Source organism: Crocodylus porosus, unplaced genomic scaffold (genome assembly GCF_001723895.1).
Source record: "Crocodylus porosus isolate Cpor-Errol unplaced genomic scaffold, CroPor_comp1, whole genome shotgun sequence".
In the NCBI taxonomy this organism is placed as follows: Eukaryota; Metazoa; Chordata; order Crocodylia; family Crocodylidae; genus Crocodylus; species Crocodylus porosus.
Window position 1 is genome coordinate 21,000,694 of NW_017728911.1, and position 8,888 is coordinate 21,009,581.

General features: G+C 42.1%; 1 long non-coding RNA gene across 1 annotated transcript in view; it reads left to right on the forward strand.

Moving 5' to 3' along the window:
• LOC109309029 overlaps positions 1 to 8,888 on the forward strand; it is a 15,724-nt gene that overhangs the window by 1,354 nt on the left and 5,482 nt on the right. Inside the window, exon 2 of the long non-coding RNA XR_002100768.1 lies at positions 46 to 232. This is a non-coding gene — a long non-coding RNA (uncharacterized LOC109309029). The remainder of the gene's footprint in view (positions 1 to 45; positions 233 to 8,888) is intronic.

The window sequence follows — 8,888 nt, forward strand, 5'->3', positions numbered from 1 at the left end:
TGCGTTTCTGAGGGAAGACCTCAGTGTTCTCATTTTGTTCTCCAGCATTAAATGACCTGAAGATAATTCTGTCAAAATCAAGCTAATAGCAAAAATATGTACCAAATACACCAGCTAGCAAGATACCATTTAGCACAACTGCTTATTTTGGCCCTCCATATTGCTAGCCCAGAATGCCCCATTCCTGGATAACATGCATTGAATCTGGGGTATTGCAAACCTATTCAGTCAGGTAAGTGGCTTTTACTTTTGTTGGATAAAAATAATGGGTATGTAAAATTTATGCTAACACTTTTCTTCAGTACCATGCTATGTTAAAAAATAATGCTGTTATTTGTCTTCTATAAGGTATCTTTGTCATCCCAAGCAAACTTAGAAATAGCTAAGATATTACAGAATTATGCATTCAGGAACAACCAGTAGAATGGAACCATGTAGCACAATTTTGGCAGCTGGGAATGAGGAGTTGTAATTAAAAAATATAACTTTTAAAATGAATAAATAACTCAGTAACTGGCCTTTCCTAGTGGGGCATTTGGAACATCATTTATTTATTAGCCAAATAATAATTTATTAATAAAATTTTATTTTTTATTTATAAAGTATCCATTCATGTACTAAGCAACTCATTAAATAAGACAGGTGCCTACCATAAAGTGCTTACAACCTCAATACAAAAAAGAGGTGGGTAAAATATGGCCCCATTTTAATCAATGGTAAGACTTCTATTGACTTAACTGAGACTATGATTTCAGCAATGGAAGGCTATGAGAAAAAAAAATTGATAAAAAATTATGGAAGAGCTTTTTTAGCTTTTTATCTCTCTCTTCTTTCTGCCTTTCTCCATTTCCTAATATCTAATCTTTCTTGCAATTTGTGCAGGTAAAAATAATTGCCTGACATCTTTAAGAATGACTACTAAGGTGCATGTAGATACTATGTTATTTGGCAGGGGCAGCTAAACTCTTCTGAACCTTCTCACTGAAAACCAAAATAAAAATGATGACAAGATGAAAGGTGTGAAAATATGTGGACTGTGAATGATCTGTACATAGGATCTGTACATAGAGTGAATGATCTGTGCACTTCTTCAGGAACCTCATTTAAAGGGCCCAGGAGCCATATTTGATTTGTGTGTAGCAGCTTGACCAACACTTTTATAGAGGCTAATGAGATAATGGGATATCTTCCCTGTGTTGGGGGGGGTGGGGAGGGAACATGGGGAAGGGGCATGGACCTGTAGTGCAGGGGGAGCATGGTGAAGGGATGCACTGTGCAAAGGGAGTACAGGAAAGGGGATCTCCACTTGTACCTTCTTCTGAGCCCTTTCCCTATACTCCACGGAGTGGGGTGGGGTGGGGGGTGCATGAACAGATAGATGCTCTTGGTGTAACAAGACCTTTCCAACTGGAACCATCTTCTTTGGAACAATCTTTTCCAAAAGGATTATTTTTATCTCAAAATGCCAATTCATCAAAACTGAAACTGGTAGTGGGAATGTGTTGGCTTCATTAAAAGTGTAACTGAAGGATGACTGAGGTAGAATTTCTGCTCAAAATGAGAGGGAGAGAGACCCCAGCACAAGGTAGTGGCCTGATGGTTAAGACACTCACTAGGAATCTGGTTCAAATTATCCCATCTCACGCTTATTTGGTTTAGACACCTGAACAAATGGTCTCTGCATCCAGGTGCTTCAACTTCTAGGCTATGGAGGTGGTTTCTTTATTTGTTTATACAGTAAGGCCAGCTCCGAGATAGATTGCGAAAGACATGACACTACAGCAGAAGGTTAAGACCTCATTGTCCTCCCACTTCTTGCCTTCGATGGTGAATTCTGTTTTGTGACACGGAGACTATATAAATCAGACAGGTCTTTTGCTTCCTTCAAGCTCCTGCATCATAATTTAAAATTAAAGATGGTTTGGGAGGCAGAGGCTTCTGGAAAGGTGTCTTCATTTATCCTTTAAAATATTTGTGTTCATTCTGTAGTAACTGTTTTCTTGTCCTCCTTTTCAATTACAATGATAGAAAACTAGGGTTCCAAGAGACCTCAGAAAGTCATCTAGTCCAACCCCTTGCTCTAAGCAGGACCATCCCCAACTAGATCATTCCAGTCAGGGCTTTGTCAAGCCGGGCCTTAAAAACCTCCAAGGATAGAGATTCCACCACCTCGCTGGGTAACTTGTTTCAGTGCTTTATTATCCTCCTTGTAAAAACGTTTTCCCTAATATCGAACCTAAACCTCCCTCCCTGCAACTTGAGAGCATTGCTACTTGCTCTGTCATCTGTCACCACTGAGAACAGTCCAGCTCCATCCTCTCTGGAACCACCCTTCAGATAGTTAAAGGTGGCTCTCAAATCCCCTCTCGGTCTTCTCTTTTGCAGACTAAATAAGCTCAGTTCCCTCAATCTCTCCTCAGAAGTCATGTGTCCCAGCTCTTAACCATTTTTATTGCCCTCTGCTGGACTCTTTCCAATTTGTCCACATCCTTTCTGTAGTGGGGGGCCCAAAACTGGGCACAGTACTCCAGATGTACTCACCAGTACAGAATAGAGGGGAATAACAAGTTCCCTTGATTTGCTGGCAATACTCCTATTAATGCAGCCCCATATGCTGTTAGCCTTCTTGCCAACAAGGGCACACTGCCGACTCATATCCATCATATTTTCCACTGTGACCCCCAGGTCCTTTTCTGCAGAGCTGCCATTTTAGCCAGTTGGTTCCAAGCCTGTAGCAGTGCAGGGGATTCTTCTGTCTAAAAGTAGGACTTTGCACTTGTCCTTGTTGAACCTCATGAGATTTCTTTTGGTCCAATCCTTCAATGTGTATAGGTCACTCTGGAGGGTAGGGCTAGGATTCAGTTTATCTACTACACCCCCCACTTGGTGTCATCCATGAACTTGCTTAGGGTGCAATCTATCCCATCTTTCAGATTATTAATGAAGATATTAAACAATCTCCCCCTGGGGTACTCCACTTGATACCAGCTGCCAACTAGACCTTGAACCATTGATCACTACTCATTGAGCCTGACAATCCACCCAGCTTTCTATCCACCTTACATTTAATTCATCCAACACATACTTCCTCAGTTTGCTTGCAAGAATGCTGTGGGAGACCGTATGTAAAGCCTTGCTAAAGTCAAGGTATCTCATGCCCACTGCTTTCCTCACATCCATAGAGCTAGTTGTCTCATCATGGAAGGCAATCAGGTTGGTCAGGTATGATTTTGTCCTTGGTGAATCCATGCTGACAGTTCCTGATAACTTCCTTCTCTTTGAAGTACTTAGAAATGGATTCTTTGAGGACCTGTTCCATGTTTTTTCCAGGGACTGAGGTGAGGCTGACTGGTCTGTAGTACCCTGGATCCTTCTCCTTTCCTTTTTTAAAGATGGGCACTATATTTGCCCATTTCCAGTTGTCTGGGACCTTCCCCAAAGACCATGAGTTTTCAAAGATAATGGCCAGCAGCTCTGCAATCACCTCAGTCAACTCCCTGAGCACCCTCAGATGCATTGCATCTGGTCCCATGGACTTGTACACATTCAGCTTTTCTAAATAGTTCCTAACCAGTTCTTTCATCCCTGAGGGCTGCTTACCTTCTCCCCAAACTGTGCTACCTGGTGTAGTTGTCTGGGAGCTGACCTTGCCTGTGAAGACGGAGGCAAAAAAGGCATTGAGTACTTCAGCCTTTTCCTCACTATGTGTCATTTGGTTCCCTCCCTCATTCAGTAAAAGACCTACACTTTCCCTCACCTTCCTCTTGTCATGATGGTCAATGGTTTCATTCTTTTTTTAACTTGACTGTTAGTTCTCCAGAATTACATAATAAAATGAACTTCAGCCAACAGACAGCTTCTGTTTTTTTTTCTTTTTCTAAGTTAAATCATTCAAGAATAAAAAGAAATACAATTAAATGCAATCTTGCTCTAATTTCTAAATGGATTTGCAAAAAGGGATTTATTTTCATGACCAAAGTGGTTGCCTGAAGCCCAAGCTAATCATTATCTGAAATGAAAGAGTAGTTAGTCCCTTTCTTGTTGAGATGGGAATTCATTAACACTATTAATAGACCTTGCTACCTACTTAACTTATTTAGTTGAAATGATAAACTTTTAAATGCTTTCCTTAACACATGACTGCAGACACAGTCCAATTTTCATTGCATTCAAATGAAAAAAAAATCTGTTTCACCAGATGATATCGTCCTAAAGTTATTATAGCAGCTATTGTCCATTGTAGCTATTTAAGTATCTGTGGCATTATGAAATGTGTTAGAACTAAAATGGTAGAAGGAACAACATAGAGACCTAAACACATCATCAATAGCTACAACAAGGAGGAATCTGCAGCTTCAGGACCTCTTAATATTTTTCATTTGACTTTTTTTCTGGTATTTATCTAGGCTTTTACCTTCCTCCCATTCATTATAACATAACATTTGATAGAAAACTAACTTTATAGAGCACCTGGAATATTAACATGTGAGATAAAAATTAACCAAAGTCAAAGCAGTTTGAAATAAAAAACAATGCAATGAGCCAAATTCTCAGTGATAAAAATCTCCACTGATCCATTGAAGTCAGAGCTGTTTCCACCTCCTGCGGATATGATGCTTGAGAACTCTTTGTAACTTAACATCAAAACTGGCATGCAAAATTAGTGCTGCATTAGCAGTGATTGTGTCCTTGATGATATTACTTGCTGTCGTTTCCCAATTACAGTCTTCTTCCTGCAAACACTTGTGGATGGCAAAATTTACACATGAGTGATGCTACCTTAGAAAAATGACAGTTCGGTTTCGTAGGTCAAGAGGAAAAGTTGCCACCTTTGGAGAGAGGGGGAAAGAAAGATCCCAGAAGATAATTCTCAACTGGCAAGATGATCCCACGTCATTCAACTGTATGTTTTCCATTTATATGTTATTTTATTTGTATTCAGAGAAGTTGGAAGGGACATCATAGGTGAGCCTGGCCAATCTGCTGCACAGATGCAAGCTTTACTATTCTGCTTCATTCTCAGACAGATGCATATCCAGACTCTTGAAAGCTTCCAGTGAAGAAGATCCTGCAACTTCCCTAGGCAGCTACTTCATTGTCTGATTGTTCTTGCAGTTTGGAAGTTTCTCCTGAGATTTGATCTAAATCTTCAATACTGTAGTTTAAACCCATTGCCATGTGTCCTACGCTGTGTGGCAAGGGAGAAAAATACTAGTAATAGTAATATTAATTACCAGTGTAGTGAAACTGTTGCTTTAGGCATGACAGCTCTGAGTGATGTGCTTGACAAAAGTCTGAAAGAATCTTCATCCTTCATTACACATCTCATTTTCATTCTGCAGAGTCAGATCTGGTGGATTTATCTCTTTTGATAGCACATAGGGTCTTATAGCTTATTGCAATTGCTAGGAGGTCATAAGGGAGATCATAAAGGTGATGGAATCTACCCCAGTTTTACCAGATAACTCTTGTATTTAAACAACTGTCCTATTGAGAGTATATAATGTACTCACAGTGTTCGCTCAGGCTGTTTTTTCTTTGTTGTCCATTTTAGCTTTAGAATGACAGCCTGTCTGAGATGTAAATTAGATGCAAAGGAAGTACAGCATAATTTCTAAATCCCTGACTGGCAAGAAGAGAAATAATGCAATGGGTAAGAAGTTTTGAGGGCCATGACACTGAGAGTCTTCAGGGGCCTCTGTCAGTACTTTGCAGTGTTATCTGACAAGACTGCAAATCTCATCATTTTAGCCTTTGATCTGGAGTCTGGACAGAGCCAGCTGATAACAGAGAATAAGAACAATAGAATTCTGTTTGTTTGATGCATCAGAAAGTTAAGTAATCTGATTTTATTCTATTCTTGATAGTTTCTTATACTGTATTTATCATTGTCTTATCTGAATACATAAAAAGAACACAGACCAACACATCAGATTATGGGTGACCAAAATGCCTCTTAAGAGCCTCTGCAATACCAAAGTGCATAGTAAAATTGGAACTAGCCTGTGCAATGGTGGAAGCATTTGAATGCAATGTAACAGCTGATGTACAGTCACTTGCTTTCATCTGCTGTACTAGTTGTCATATTGACAGTGTCTCTTTGACCATGCTCGCTGTAGCATGGTCAGTATCTCTGAGAAAGAGCAGAGGATCAGGAAAGAAACCAAGAAATTTTTTTTTCCAAGCTGGGTCTAAAAGTTTGGATTCTGTGCAACTTTTTTCAGTGAGGGGTAAGAGAGGTTGTCCCTAGACATGTTGAAAATTATTGTTTTCTTTCACCTGTGACCTTGGGATTTTTTTGGATACTTCTGTTGCTAACTATGGTAGTTCTCTCACATGCTCCTGTAAATAAGATGGTTCACTCTCAAAGCAGTCTGCAGGCAGGAGTTACCAAAGGCCTTGAATATGACAGCTGTTCTGTAGTTGAACTAATCTCTTCAGGTTGTCCTTCCCTGATAATCAGGGATCCTGGTTTTCTTTGTTTAAAAATGGCAAATTCTCTGATTAAAAAAATCACAAATTCTCTGATCAGAAACACCAAAAGTTGGGTTTTTCCATGATTAAAGTGAAATAACTCTCTCTCTCTCTCTCTCTCTCTCTCTATATATATATAGGTATCAGTTGCACACAATATTTTATTGATTTCATTGATATATTTACAATTTTAAAGCAACTTGGAAACCCACCAGTGTCTCAATCACTATAATAAAATAAATTCTAAATCACTATAAATTTTGACATACAATTTTGGGGTTTTTTTCATGGAAAATCAGAGCACCCCTAGCCCCTTCGCTCACCAGGACAAGGGTCCCCACCACTGCTTTGTGGTGCTAAGCAGTAGGGCTGTGTGAAAAGGGCCCTATTTGATTTGGATTTGGCCTGAATCAGAGACAATGATTCGATTAATTGATTCAGATCACTGTCCCTGATTTGATTAGGCCAAATCTGAATCTGAAGGTTCAATGCTGATTCGGTGAATCAGTGATTTGGATACAGGCACAGGTTTAAAAAATTTTTCTACATACCATGAGGTAGCAGACATGGCTCGTGATCACTGCGGTGCTAGGGCGGATGGAGTGTCCCACAGGAGCGCGGGGGGGGCTCCCCAGCATGCTTGGGGGAGAACCCAGAAGTGGACCAGAAGTACTTCTGGTCCACTTCCGGGTCTGTTGGGGAACGTACTTGTGCCCCCACCCCACCAGCTAGGCGATTGGCTGCAGGGGGACCATAGGTGCCCCCCCAGACCCAGGAGGCACCAGTTGCCAAGCGAGGAGGAGGGGAAGGGCAGCAGGGCAGAGAGCTTGAGTCTTCAGCAGGCAGCCCCACCCCTGCCCTATGCATAACTATGGGGGGCATGTGCCCCCCCATGATACCCCCTGGGAGTGCGCACAGTGGCAGGGAGACAGCCCATCTCCCACCTCTGGCTGAGCTATCCATGGCTGCATCCCACTCCCTGCCCAGGCCCTGCGGCCGCATATTCCAGTCCCAGGCCCCAGACACCTCCCCAGCTGGGCAGCACCCCAGCCCTGCCCAGCAGGCTCTATCTATCTCTCCCTCCCTCAGTATAGGGGCCTTGAGCCCCACCTCCCACTCCCCTCTGCCAGACTTACCTTCAGGGAGCTGCTTTCAAGGCTGCCTGGTAGCCACGTGCATGTGTGCGAATGCACATGGCACCCCTTGCCTGACTGCCTCTTCCCGCTCCCTCTAGCCCCTTGCAGGCTGAAACTCTGTAGACCTGCAAAGGGAAACCTACTGTTTCCCACATTTTTCTCCATAAAATAAGAAAGTCTGGGTTTTATCGCTTTTTTCTGTGGTGAATGGAAAACCTGGATCCCTGCTGATAATGCCAATCTAAAGGAAAAAAGGGCTTTCACATATCCTAACACCACCTTACAAATGCCAAGGGACCCTTGGGACCAGACAGAGGGCAAAAAAGGAGAGCTGAGGAAATCTGGCTTATCTTTTCTTTACCCAAACAAACTGTCATGTTTAATAGGTTCCATCCAGCCAATGCCAGAGTTGCTACAATCATGTGCTAGACAGCAACTGCTGGAAGAAGGCAATATTGGGGAAACTGAGGGGCTTGTCTACACCATGGCAGTGGTGAGTCCCAACAGAGATAGCCAACTGCTGGAAGAAGGCAATATTGGGGAAAGCACAGACCACAGATGGATATATCAAATGATATTGATACAAGTAGTTACAATGTAGCTATGTTGCCTCTGCAGGCAATAAAAGTGTAGCAAAACTGTCACAACTCTAAACCTGTTTCATTTAGGGTTAAGTGACAGTGATTTGGCTCACATGTATCACTCCAGGATCATGCAGAGGTAACAGCTTGATCATAACAGCTGATGTGTCCTCCTGAGTGGCAGCTCTCTCTTCTCTTTCAAAACTGTTTAAAAGTAGTTTGTCCACACCCCATGGCTGGGAGGGACCAAAGAATGAAGGCCCAGATTTACTGAGAGGTCTGCTCTAAATTTTCCTTCTCTATAGAAAATACGTATTTCCACACCATGTCAGAAGTTAAACCAGACCATCACTGGAAATTGTCCTAATTGGCACAGTAGGAAGCGATTGCTTCATTTTACAGGGAAGTGAGCATTGGTAGTATTTAGTCATCAGCTAGTCCTTTTAGGTTCAGACTTTGCTGTTAATAATTTGTGTTACTCATAGCACTGAGGGGCTTGTCTACACCATGGCAGTGGTGAGTCCCAACAGAGATAGCCAAGCCCCACCTGAATCCACTGCTGCACTGGAGGGATGTGGGCAGTGGGGTTCCTCAGGGCTCGGTCCTCAGGCCCGCACTGTTCAACATCTTCATCAGTGACTTGGACAAGGGGGTAAAAAGCACCCTGTTCAAATTTGCTGATGACACTAAGATGTGG